The sequence below is a fragment of the Dromaius novaehollandiae genome, chromosome 16 (assembly GCF_036370855.1).
Source record: "Dromaius novaehollandiae isolate bDroNov1 chromosome 16, bDroNov1.hap1, whole genome shotgun sequence".
Lineage (NCBI taxonomy): Eukaryota > Metazoa > Chordata > Aves > Casuariiformes > Dromaiidae > Dromaius > Dromaius novaehollandiae.
This window is the reverse complement of record NC_088113.1, coordinates 7814696-7828247: the sequence shown is the minus strand read 5'-3', so window position 1 is coordinate 7828247 and position 13552 is coordinate 7814696. Positions and strand designations below refer to the sequence as shown.

Below are 13552 nucleotides of genomic sequence, written 5' to 3'. Positions count from 1 at the left end.
CCATAACAGCCCTTCTGATCTCACTCTCTCGCAAGTAACTGCAAGGGAAACAGCCAGTATTGGCATAAGCGACTAGTGAGGTAGCTTTTCTTTGGTCAGGTCTACATTGACTTGAGCACCATCCCCCTGACCTACCTTTACCCACCCTAACACAGGCGCCTATTTTACGAGGCTCATCTCCTTTGGCTTTCAGCGGAGAAAGAGTCAGGCTTCAACAGAGCGTGCTTCATAGCACTCACGTTAGGCTTCTGCACTCTCTATAGACTAGAGAGAGCAGGTTTTTAGCAAAGGCATCAGAGACTGATACATGAAGTAGGCAAAGCGATTTCCTTCGCTCTGTTCCTGAAGGTACCATTTTTCAGCTGAGATGCCAAAGCAGTCTTGACTACTTGTAATAAATAAAGATCCTATTTTTAATATTCTGCAAGGGGAAAGTTTTTATCCCAGGGGCGATGACTACATTTTCCTATGAGTGGAGGTGTTAACCTTGTTGTATAGACTACATTTTAGCCTAAATTATTGCTAAAAAGTATGAATTTTTTATGTGATGATGACCTTTTCCAGGAAAGCTCTAGGCTTCATAGTTGCTGCACAATGCTTAAACACTATAGTAAAAAGCACCACTGTTGACTAGACCATGCAAAAAATAACTTTGTGGCTTAACAGGGCAAAATCGTCCTGCTGAAGTATTGAAAATTAGATTCCCAAATCTATTTTTAGGCACTACACAGAAGTGCAGCTGATTAATGAATGATGCAGTTCAGAGCCCATTTTAACCACTCAGATATGCAAATTCAGTCTTAGTTTTCCAATGGACATAACTAATGGTGATGGGATTATCTTACCACTACATGAGCAGTAAATAGGTAATTACTTTTTCATGCGTTCATTAAACATTTAACCAGCATTTATACATATAAGTGACATATAACAAGGTAGTTTTAACAGGTTCATTTCAGATTCAGTTTGCAAAGACGTTAATTGACATTTAATAGTTTTGTAATTTATCTCTGTCATCTTACATTCTGGAAAAATGCTAGAATATATTTCAGCACAGTGGAGAATGGTACAATTTAATGTAATATTAACCATATCATCAAGATACACATTTATTGCAGCTGCATAAAGCTAAACTAAGTTACACAGAAAGTAATTAGGTAGTTCAAAACTGTATTAATCTTCAGTATTTTGTTTCAAACCACCCACAAAATTTTAGGATGCAACTACTGTATATGGCAGTTAAGAAAGTGGGTTTATATGTAATAATGTGGCTACATAGTTACGTAATATGCATACATACCTAGCTCATTTCTGGTTTTAATAATTAAGAATTCAGTACATTTACTGAAGCACACATGCTGACTTTTGGAATAGCTCTGTTTATTATTATAATTGCCTCATGCTTATACTTCTACAGTTCTTTTCAGTGACCCAGAACTATACCAGGCTATAGGCTGAAAGCTCTATTGCTTATCTGAGTATTTCTGGACAAATATATATGTATTTTATCTAGGTAAAACATTTCTGGTACCTTGGAACTGAGCACTGAAATTTAACGCGAGCTTGGCTTTTGTAGCAAGGATACATCATCTGTTATTTTTACAAGAATCGAGCAAAATTCAGGCCATCAGGGGCATGGTGACCTAGGGCAGATGGAGAGCTCTTTCCACTCAACTACAAAAAAAGGAAAGAAAGTGTATTAACAGGACCTCACTGCAGTAATTATTTCCAAACACGGTTGTGCATTACTCCTGCTCACATCACAGTGAGCAAAGCATGATCAGTACAGTGCTTACCTTTACAGCCTGCTCCTTTAAAGCCAAGTATAGGAGGTGAGTAAGAGGTTAGCTGCAGGAGGGCAAGAAATAGTCTCGTGCAGAGCAGTGACTCAACAGGAAGGGCTTGAAATAACTTCATTGGTTTAGCATCTTCTGGAGCTTTAACATCAGTGTAGACAGGGCCTAATTTATCCAAAGGTGCGTGAACCAGATCACTGCTCCAGGGCTGTAACTTGTATCAGCCTCACCGGTTATTAGTTCATATTCCACCTGGTATCACAGGACACACCAAACGGTCAGAGGCATCACCATTTGTCCACATCAAACCATCTTCTGCGGCTCTTATTAACTTAACTCCTGGTATTGAGCTGTGGTTTGATTATGTCATTTTCTTCCCAGTAAAAATAACCTGTCTGTGATGACTGTTTCTGTGGCTTTTCCCTCACTGACTTTTGGTTGCTGGGGAAAAAAAAAAAATACCCAGTCACTCCCCATCACCTAGAGTTTTAATCTGAAAAGCCACAGGACAATGGAACTATTCAGAATCTTAGAATGTTGTTTCTCAGTGTTTTTTTAGGGGATACTGTCAAACTGAATTTGTACAAACTGAATTTGACTCTTTCTGTATGTGCTGTGAACCTCCCATTATTTGCCAAAGAAAATCCTAGAAGAAAGGATTGTCAGAGGTCAGTAAAGGTCTGGGAGATTAACACGTCTGAGTCACTGGTTTTCCATCTGCCCTGTGCTGGTGCTTAGCCGATTAGTTAGAAGAGAAAACATTTCCCATAATCTGCAGCTCTGGTTTGATGTGAACATATTCAAGATTTTAGCATTAGATGCTTCAGCCTGGTTTCTGTACATCTGAAGTAAACATATTCAGTCTGACACACACATGCAACCTACCTGAGCAACTAATTCTGAAAAACAAATACAGAAATACTTACCCACTGATGGCCATTTGTTTGCTTTCAAGAACCCTTGAACATATTAAAATATTGACAAGATTGGCAAGTCTCAGCATGGCTTGGAAAAGCTAGAACCAAACTTCATTATGATTTGCATTTATTTGTTATTGAGTTGCTTACTTAATTTTTTATGAACTCTGAAACTTATGCATTTAGATCTAGAAACCTAGAAGAATTTTTCTACAAACAAATTATTGTAATTAATTGCTTCCATAATACCACTGTAAATGAGCAGTAAGCCAGAAACAATACAAACATCCAGACAACTAGTCAGAATACCTCCTTTCTCAGCAATGGTCTTTGTGGAAAACATTTAAAGATCAGCAAATATCGACCATTTGCAACAAATGAACGGACTATGACATTGCCTTGGTCAGACTATGGATCTAAAAATACCCAGGAAAAGGCTGTGACGCCTTTATTGTCCCTCTCTTTCTCTTGTTCTAGATCATATCACTTCCATTTGGTTATTCAAGATGAAAGGGAGGAATAACATCCAAAGGCAAAGTGTCATGGCTGGAGTACCCCGCTACCCTTAGCTGGTACAGAAGGACACCAAGAGATCATCTGTCTCTGGTCATCTTGGAAGACCTGTTGTAATTAATACTGTGTGTGAGCTGTTAGCTGAGCTTGTGCATTGGCTTGACGTTGGTCTCCATCCCTCTTTTCAAATTTGCCAGGTGAGGACTCAACTGGCTAATGAAAAGAAGCTATTCCTACCATTGGCTGTTGGAGCAGAAGCAGACTGATGGGGTCAAATGGAAACGCTTGCTCTGCCCTGCCCACACTTCGGCTCCCCTGGAAGGACACCTGGAGAGTGGCAGTCCCTGGAACCCAGATGCTTCAGGCACTGAAGGCATTCAGGGTTCCTGTGAACTCCAGTGGACTGGAAAGCAGGTCCTTTCCTGCAATCAAGATGCGAGGTCATGCACAGAATCACTAAGGTTATATATTTAATTTATTTAGGCATGCTCTTTGCCAGGTTATGAGAAGTCTAACATGTTCGTGGCTGTTTGTAGAAAATGAGGAAGTGATTCTTTAAGCTACAAATGTACAAAAGTGGGAGCCTAATCCTTCAGCCCATCTGTCATTAAAATTTCTCCTCCAGTGATCTGGAGCTGGGTTTAAGCACAGCTGGCAGTCTTGGCCATAGATATGTATGTATATACAAAGAGAAAGAGGTGTGTGTGTGTCCGCACACACACACTGGAGCAGTTTCCATCCACAGATGCACTTTTGGGGTATAAATAACGTCAGCATTGTTTCCCCCATCAGCCACGCTACACTGGACTGATGGTCAGTGCAATGCACACCACACTGAACATCTGGAACGTCCAACTGCTCTGGGGTAGGATAGTATTTTGCAGATCAGATGAAATGGATATGCTCTTGTAGTACTGTGCAATGATATTTATACTAATGCAGTATATATCTGCAATAGACTGAACCAGATCGTATTTTGTTGACTTAATTGAAATAAAAGAAGCAGAGCTTGGGTAAGCCAATAAAAGGTTCATGGATGAGACAGACAATTAAAAAACTCCACAGGTTCCAGGAATAAGGAAATTCAGTCATTTGCTCCCATTAACAGAGCTTGGTAAACTCTCGAGGCAAATCATTTTTTCCATTATATTTATTCCTTGTGCTGATCTGTGAAATTCTGATGAATGCAGTAGCATTTTACAGATGTGTTTACTATTCAACAGGCTGTGTGGGCTAGCCAGTCTGAGGAGTGCTATGGAGGAGAAACTGCTTGAAATTGGTAAAATTAAAATAATCCTACCTGTAATGTGGGCAGAGAACCAAACGACCTGTGCATTGTCATTACTCTTGCCACCACAACAACAGAAAGAATCATCTCTATGGATGTTCCTAGTAAACAAATCAGAAAGGTCACTGCTGCCAGTGAGGAAAATTTGAGCTTTCTATTAAAAACTGTGTTCACTGATACTTCTGAGTCCAATCCATTCCTCAAGACCTCTGCACAGTGAGCACCGCTTTTATCCTTACAGGCGGAATTCAATTAAAAGAAAAAACAGAAAAAGAATATAAAAAAATAAAGCTGATTTCCCACTCAGATTAAAGATGTGTTGTTTTCTTAGAGATTATCCTGTGTTGTCCTGAGACCCTCTACTGCTTATGTCCTAGTTCAGGTAACTGCCCAAGCCTGCTGCACTGGACATCACTGCTGGAGGGCATTCATGTTTGGGGAGAAGACTGTGGACCACAGTGAACCTTGTGCCTTTGCAAAGTATTTGGGCAGAAAAGACCATCAGCAGTCATTTATGCTAATTAGTGCGCTGGTGCTTTTGCAGATACCCAGTTTGCAATTTTTACTTGTTGCTTTCTGAGGCCAACATCCTACTAAGTCTTCTTGCCTTCTCAAAGGCCAAAGCCTAGGACTTAACAGAGCTCTACTTGATAAAGGATCATTCAACAGCAAAGAACTGTAGTAGCGGGGCACACTTCAAAGAAAGGGAACATTAAACATTTGACTTAAATGAAAACTTAAGCAAGCTGTTCTGAATACTAAATTTCCTCTCACTGCCCCACCAAACATCAGTGATGTTACCCCCTGGTGGAGAGCTTTCCAGAGCAGGCCCTCTCATGGTTTCTCGTACCTCTGTATTTCAACTGTGACCAAAATGACAATAAGTGAATATGAGATAAAGCTTTCCCCACCGCCCCCCTTTTTTTAATTTTATTCTTATTTTATTTTATTCTTATTTTATCTTTTATTCTTATTCTTATTTGAATGTAGGCAAGTACTCCAACAGAATGTAAAAATTCACTGGGTCTTTGCCCTTTATAAACAGCACTGTGAAATGCTCCAGTTCTACCTTCTGGAGTATGCATTGCGTGTTTTATAAGGTGTGCAGGTTAAATGTAAATAATTACCAGCTCTCACATCCTCATCCAGCCAGGAGAGATGCCAAGAGCTTATGTGTTTACCGTCAGATCTATTGGGAAATTTCCCAAGAGCATGAGCTCTCAGACATTTAGTCAAAACATCTAGTGATAACTGTCTCCAGAACATTCAGCAGCTCTTTGATTGACATATTTCTCATCAACAAGTTGGCTTTGTTTACATCCCTCTAAGAAGTACATAGGCAGTGATGGAAAAAATACAGCCAGACTTTTCTTTTCTTAGACTTTCTTCCTCTAGCAAGTTGGGTTTTATTTCAGGAAATGTTATCAGCCCAGATTTGCTAGTATTAACCAGTTGGGCTTGCTGAAATGGCCATGCAAAACAGCATGTGAATACTCTTGGAGGAGGCTTCCAGCAGCTCTGCTCTGAAGCAGGATCAGCAGAAGGCAGAGATGGCTTAAAGCTGTATTTTTGCTTCAGCCTGCCTAGACTGAGGACATTTATACCACATCAGGCAACCATGCCTTTTACGAAGCAAATTCTGTGTCTCCCTTAAACACACACAAATGCTGATATCAGATTGTATTTTACTTGGCTTAATTTCATGCAACTGTTTCTTGTCAGAGTGACCAACCCTAAGCACTCCTCTCCCACCTCACAGTCTTGGCGCTTCTAAAACCCTCCTGGAGAAGGCACAGGCTCTACCACCAATGTGCTGCAGAGAAAACTCAAAGCAAGTTGTCCCTTTAAGAGTTTAGTTTGTCCATTCAAAAATATCTCCAATACTGACTTACCTCATGGAGCTGCTGCAGAATTTGATTTATTTATGTATACATAATGGAGCACCTCACAGGCCTTCACCTATCTGCATTTTTTTGTAGCACCTCTCATTATGGTACCTAACTATGCACGCACTAAGCTGCCGGAAGGAATAATTCTCTGGTCTTTTTTTTTTTTTTGCCACATTCATTTATGTAGTGGGACCCAAATCAGTGTAGAGAGTATAGTGTGTATTGTCATGAATCCCAATTCTGAAGCATTCTTCGGTGAGGTGAACTATCTGCTGTCTACTACCTTGTTTGGACAAATAAATAAGCGCCTTTCTCTCACCTCCATTTCAGCCTGAAGATACGCAGCAAGCAGACGGCACAGCAGCTCCTGAGGAAAGGTGGAACTTGCCCTGCTAAGTCAACCAGAAACGGACTGCATGAACATCTAGAAGCTACAGCATCAAGGAACCCGTCCCAGAAGGATGAGTGAGGTAACTTAATCAGTCCTGTCCACCTCTCAGTTTGTAAATGCACTGTGACATCTTTTGCCTCACACCATATGGGTATCCAGGTGTGGCAAATATCCCAGGTGAGAATCCTTGAATCAGAGCTGGTGGCCTGCATCCCAGAGGAAGGAGGCATTTGTTTTTCCAACCCTCTGTCCTGAGAGTTGCACTAACACGAGAGCCCCAGAAACCACTTTGTCAATTATACCCCTTGCCCTTGGACAACCCTGGGTGCTGCTCACCCACAGTAACCAGGGTTACCCGGTTACTCAAGCCAAGGCACTCAGGTGCCTGTCCTGCTTAAAAAAAAAAAAAAAAGAAAAAGAAAAAGAAAAAAAAGAAAGAAACACACAGAGCTAATAACCTTGAAATACTATTGCAAAGTCTACCATATTATCCAGCAATTAGGAAGATTTCTTTTTTTAAATCCACAGCTAGCAAGACTTCTTGAAAAAAATAGCTGTTTTGGAACAGAAAAAAGGACAAGCTGTTTCAGTCATCATTTTATTACTGACTCACAAGGGAAATCAGTGAGTCTACCAGTGGTTCATGTAATTCTGTTGCCAGCTTCTCAGAAAGGAAATGTCATGTATAGCAACTTGTTTTTCTATTGCAGCAATTAAAGTACATAGGAGGCCACAACAAAATCAATACAAAACTGGTAAATCCTTAATGAATGACAGCAAAATACTGATCTTCTTGCCTAAAGAAATGCCTACCTAAATGCCACCATTTTCAGGGTTATGCAATTGAAGGCTTTTCTGGTCTATCTTTTGAAGGGTCTGCCTTTTATTTATCTTGCATTTATTTACGGATTGCCAAACGGCCTCATGCTTCTTGCTCATTGTGTTCGAGCTTCCTCTGAGGAAATTATGTTCAAGTGCAAATTTTCAAGGCTGAAGATATCCCTAAGGCGAGTGCAGTTTATGCTCCATGAAACACGTGTGGGGTCCTGCCCAAGAAGCCCTGAGAGGCTCACCAGGGAGCCTACGAGGCTGGATTCACAGAGCACCGCTGAGAGCCTGCATTTAGAAGGGCCAAAGAAACCCCGTTGGTTAGAAAAGACACACACACACACACACACACACACACACACACACACACACACACACAGAGCCCACTCCTACAACCAGTTTGGAAGGGACAGACACTGGTTTCCCCAGGCAAAGGCAAAGGACTCCCATGCATGAATCCAGTTGAATGACTGGACCTATTTGACTTTTTGGGGGGGCTTTAAAGGATGTGCACAGTCATCCCATCCATCTGAAACCAATTACTTGTGGAAGGACACTGGGCAGAGAGGGCTGGAAGCTCTTATGAGTTCTCTTCAGTGTCTCCAGATGGACTTTCTCAGACTGGAGGCCTCATCCTTTACTCCAGCCCTTGGGGTCTTGTGATTCTTCCCCTCTTATGTCAGCATGACACCCATTTTTCTCAGCAAGGTTATCTGAGATTGGCAAGTAGATATCTTCCCTTAGTGAGCCACGATCAGTGGTCCAGAGATGGATATCAACTTCCAACCTCACAACAAGAATACAGCAATTTTTGAAAGGAAAACATTTCTCAGCCAATAGGAACTGCTTCTGCACATGACTTGCCTGTGTCTGACCACCCTGTTGAGGGCTTTAGAAGGCCCAGCTACTTTTGCCTTCATGGGGACCTGCTGCAGTGTTCTACTGTCCCTTCTAAGCCATACCTGTATGGTCATGTTTTTCCCCTTTGTAGTCACTTTAAAAGCTTTCAAATCACTTTTTTTGCTTCTTTTTGAAAAAAAAACAAGCCAAGTAACTGTGCTACTTCTGTGGATGCAGGGAAGAATTTTCATGGTTAGTAGTGTACATACGGTTTTTCCCTTTCCATGTTTTTGTTGATAATTTATGTAGGTAGAGGCCAGCTATTGCCTCCGAGAGCTCCCTATTTGCCCTGCGAAGCAGCATACTCAGACAGTAAGAATTCCAGTAAGCCAGTACAGAGTGATCTCAATAACCAGGTCACATACAGTGCTCATAAATAATTGCAGATCAGCCCTACATCCTTCACAGATGTAACCTCTTTTTTTTTCTTTCTTTCTTTTTAATTTCTACACACTTTTCTATCAAAACTGTGCTTTTTTAAGCAGAATCAGCTAGTGTTTTTGATTGTAGCCAGGGCCTCTGCTTATGCACTGCATGTTACTGCATTTGTATCTATTTTTTTAACAGCCAAGTTGTTTTCTAGTGCTGGAATGGTTTGATGTGCTGTACTAAATGCTCATTGTGTCTGTCACATGCTTATCCTATTTCAGCAGCAAGAAATCAATACAAATTGATTTGAGAATGTCCAATCTTATCAAGTATCGAGTGGGGTGCTGGGACAAACGCTGAGCTGATGGTATAACATATAGATTTTAACAAGACATGTAGCCCCAAGTATGACAATCTTGTTTAAAAAGGATGGTTGGACTTCAGGGTGTTAAATGTGTTTGTTCCTCACTATGCCCTCGGCTTTCAGATGGTGCCAATTTCCGTACCAGCTCTCTCTCAGCTAAAAACAGAGTGTAAGCACACTCTATAGTCCTAGTAGAAGATTATGTAGGGATGAGAGAAAGCCTTGCATTTAGAAATATAAACGCTGCCAGCAAATGCTATTTCAGCAATTACCTATGTTTAGTAATTATGCTAATGTTGATTCTCAAAAGGCTGTTATTTGCTCAGCATGTTCCTCATACTTTATCTCTCTACCTGCCTAACCCTTTATTTTCACTCTAGCTATTACTGGTTGTTTGTCAAGTTAAGTGATGTTTGCAGTGCCAAATGTTGTCAAGGTACTGTTGCCTTAGTTGAATTCCTATTTTTCCAACACCGGCTTCTGCGTTTTTCTGTTTATCACAACTACAAGGCTCTGGGGAATGGATTTCACTGCTTTCAGGAGGCCTTGGGTGCTGCAGGTGTTACTGGTACTTTGGGCTGCAGGATGAACGAGCAGCTCCTGGGCTCTGTAACAACACATTTGACAAGGTGTGATGGGCAACAACTTGTAACTGTTGAACTGACATACATGGGGACCCTGTATCCTCCTGTACTGCTGGAACAGCACTCCACCTTGTGCCAATGTGCTGGCAAATGGCAAAGGCACGCTAACATGAGAATTAACCATTTAAACACCCACAGAACATGCTCCCATGAATACAACCATATGAAAGGCTAACAGCTTAAATGGCAGGAAAAACATAACTACAGCAACCTAATCAGTTAGCTCTGAGGAAGTGTCTAGTACCATGTGTGCACTTTTAGATCTAGAACTGATTGAGAGCCCACAGCCTCAATGTACATGCAGGGGAGTGTTTATTTGTATACGAGTCTTGTATGTGCATATCAGAGAGGAAATTACTCAGTTGTCTGTAGGTGTCAAGCAAAACTGGATTACCAACGGCAGCACACATCAAAGTGGATGAGGCCAGTGGGCCACAGCTGGCTAGCAATAAGGGCCCTATCCCCAAGGACATACACACTACTCACCAGGGCCTCAGCAAGATGCCTTCCCAGGAGATGCAATGGCAGAAGACAGAGATGAAGTGTCCTGCCTGGAACAGGAAAAGAGAAGCACTGATTTGGGGACAGCAAGAAGGGAAAGACTGGCCCTGGAAAGCCAGCCTGCATACACATGCAATCACTTTAAAAAGAGCCCATTTAAGAGGCCAGGTCATGTCTGTGCCATGCAATGCAACACCGTGTGTGTTGAGTCTAGAAACCCCATGGATGCAACAGTGCTCAGCTGCTCCTATTGAGAAGCCTGTGCTGCTTCCCTGCTGGGCTCCGCACGGAGTGTTACCACTGCCTCCTCGTGCTCTGCTAGCAGCTGCCCTGCTGACAGAAATTGTTTCAGCAATCTCCTGTTTCATTCCAGACAAACAGACAGACAATTCCCAGGCACAATTTGGGATTTAACAGGTTAGGGGCCATTTCAACAAGTATCTTGCAAATCGCAGACTATGCTAAAGGACAGGGGAGTCCTAGAGTATGGACATGAGCCTGTAAGTCTCAGTGTCAAGGAATAATACCAGGTACATTTAATTTGCCAGTACAGACACGGCTTTTGAGAACTTGACTCTGTATTCCAGCCTCACCGTAACCTACAACAGTCTCAAAGACAGAGCACTGCATTGTACACCTTAATAAGCTCATTTGCTATGCATGTAGATGCTGGTGTCAAGACCCTGCTTGAACTTTATGGATTCTAACTTTCTTTTCTCATTGATTTTTTTCTTGTAATTTCCCACCATGTTCCTGCTGTTCAGGGAACAGAACAGGAGCCCTCCTGTGGCTAATTTAGCATCTATTAGCTCTTTATCAACTTATTTGTAAAGTAGTTGTTAAGACTTCTTCGGAAGGATGAAATTACATCTGATCCTCAGCACTCTGCATGGAGGGAAGGCCAGTCTATGAAAAGGAACAAGGATCCCACGCAGAGATGTGCAATCTCTATAGACAGCAATGTTAGCAAAGAACTAGCGTGTTTAAATGGTCAAGATAAGCAAGGTACAAATAGGGCTGACTTGGCATATGTGTTCGTTAACTTAGATGTGGGAGCTTTGAACTGAAGAGACAAACGATTAAGCTATAATTGTGTCTTCTTTAAGGGGGCATTTTGAACAGCTAACCCTTTTGTAAGGTGGCTCTTATTACACATATCACGTCCTCCTATGGATAAACAGCCCTTTATCTCAGTTGACTTTTCTGTCTTCTTTTCCTTGTGAAATGCTGGATCTGATTTAAGTTCTAATGTACCACCCAGCATACAGTGACTCAAAATTCAATAGATCTTTCCTGTTATCTCTTTCCTTCTGGAAAACCTTCATCAATGAAAGCCTTGAAGATGTTTTAAATGACCAATATAGAACACTGCTCTTTAACTGTGTAATCAGAGATGATTTACTGAATGCATTTCAGGATGATTGTAGCATGTGTTAAGGAATTCTTCAAGAAACAGAGGAGAAAGTTGCTAAGGCTTATTCGCCTCCCCTGAAGGGAAATGCAAAGCTACAGGAACACTAGCTGCATATGTCGCTATTATTCTGGAATAAGGCGTATCCATTAAGAAAAACAGAAAACCCTCTATGTCAGGTATATGGAAACTTTCCACTCACTTTAAGACCAGCATAAAGCACAAGCATCAGTGATAGATCATGCTGACCTGTTTCCTAGTGTGGGCACTGAATCATACATGCTATTTGCACACCCACTTTTTTCATCAAATGCATCTGCAGATGTGGTTATCTGCTTTGCACATTCAGTGGAAGCTCAGTTTAGGTGCTGAAAGGTACATCTATCTTGTATTAAAGGCAGGTTCTTCTTACAACATATGTTATTTTTTGTCTTACAGCCAGCTGTTACAATATAAACTTGTAGAATATATTTGTGTTAACAAGAAGGAACAGCAAAATATACTGAACAGGGGCACATCTCTGGTAGACTTCACATTTGCTCCACTGACTTTGGCTCAGTAGAACTGTGCCAGTTTACACCAACCAGGGAAGTTTAAATCAACCTTTTCCCACCTCGTGAGAGCATCTTGGGACAGCAGGTGATCTCGCATGTCACATGTATTAGAGTCTGCAGCACTCAGACCCGAGAGATTGCTGTATTCACTTTCTCCCCACCGTTTCTTGGCTTTGCATGTTTAAATCAACCCTGAACCATTATTTGATTGAACCTTCTTTTAGCTTAATCAGTTTCAAATGTTTATTTGTCTCTCTATTCCAAAAGTCCTTCTATGCCTATTTATCACCTGAGCACAGATCTGGTTCTCAGCAGTAAGTATCTCACAGATGAGCTTGTGTAAAGAGAAAAAATGAGAACTTCAGTGCTCTGCAGGAGGATTAGAGCTTATTATAATAGCATTGAGCTTACAGCAGGTTGAAAATGTAAGGGAGATCTGATTCAGAGAAGAAATATGATAATTTGTGGCCAGAGGGAATCACAGAAGGCTTTAGCCAAATTGGAAATTACCTTTTGGTGCTCCTTTACTATAATTCCTGCAACTCCAGTTATAGTAATACAATAGGTTGTTTAACTCTGTCTTATAACACCGTGACTTGTGCATGACTTAATCTGTCCAACACCTCTTAATGAACTCATTATTCTTACGATGTCTAATTACGCAGAGGGTTTTGCTCTAGTTTAAGGGAAAGTGTTGAACTAACATATATTAAGGAAGTAAATGAAGACATTATGGATAAGCTAATGCAATCCTTTTGGGGATCTGCGTGGCAACATCTAACTCAGCAAGAGGATTGGATGCACTGGGTGAAATTGGGGTTACAAACTGATTCAGGAGTTCTGGGTATGAGGCAAAGCTGAGTGCTTTGTTTGACCCCAGCAGATCTGCAAACCCTTGTAGTACCCTAAAACCCTGAGCTGACACACTCTATATTAGTCTCTCTGGGAGTTCCTAATATTTGTCTGAGCTGGAGCTAGATAGGCACTAAAGCTGATCAGAAAATGCTTTTTCTTCTGTGATGATTTTTTTTTTATTTATTTTTTTGTTCAGAAGTACTTAGACCATGGGATCCTATCAGAATGCCCCAAAGAAGATAACTGCCTCATGCTCCTAAGTTGCCTTATTGACAGGACTGTCTTGTTTTGCTATGTTTCCAAGCTGCACCATTGTCTCCTCTCTTTCTGAG

The 13552-nt window shown here is 41.2% G+C and overlaps 1 long non-coding RNA gene across 4 annotated transcripts in view; it reads right to left on the bottom strand.

Moving 5' to 3' along the window:
- Positions 1-881: 881 nt before the first annotated feature.
- Positions 882-13552, bottom strand: part of LOC135330099 (uncharacterized) — an 89883-nt gene continuing 77212 nt past the window's right edge. For 3 of the 4 annotated variants that reach the window (XR_010391861.1, XR_010391864.1, XR_010391863.1), the window contains 5 exons: positions 10386-10450; positions 6723-6795; positions 4527-4615; positions 1797-2048; positions 882-1674 (listed from right to left, as the gene is read on the bottom strand). This is a non-coding gene — a long non-coding RNA (uncharacterized LOC135330099). The remainder of the gene's footprint in view (positions 1675-1796; positions 2049-4526; positions 4616-6722; positions 6796-10385; positions 10451-13552) is intronic. The other variant, XR_010391862.1, reaches the window with a different exon arrangement.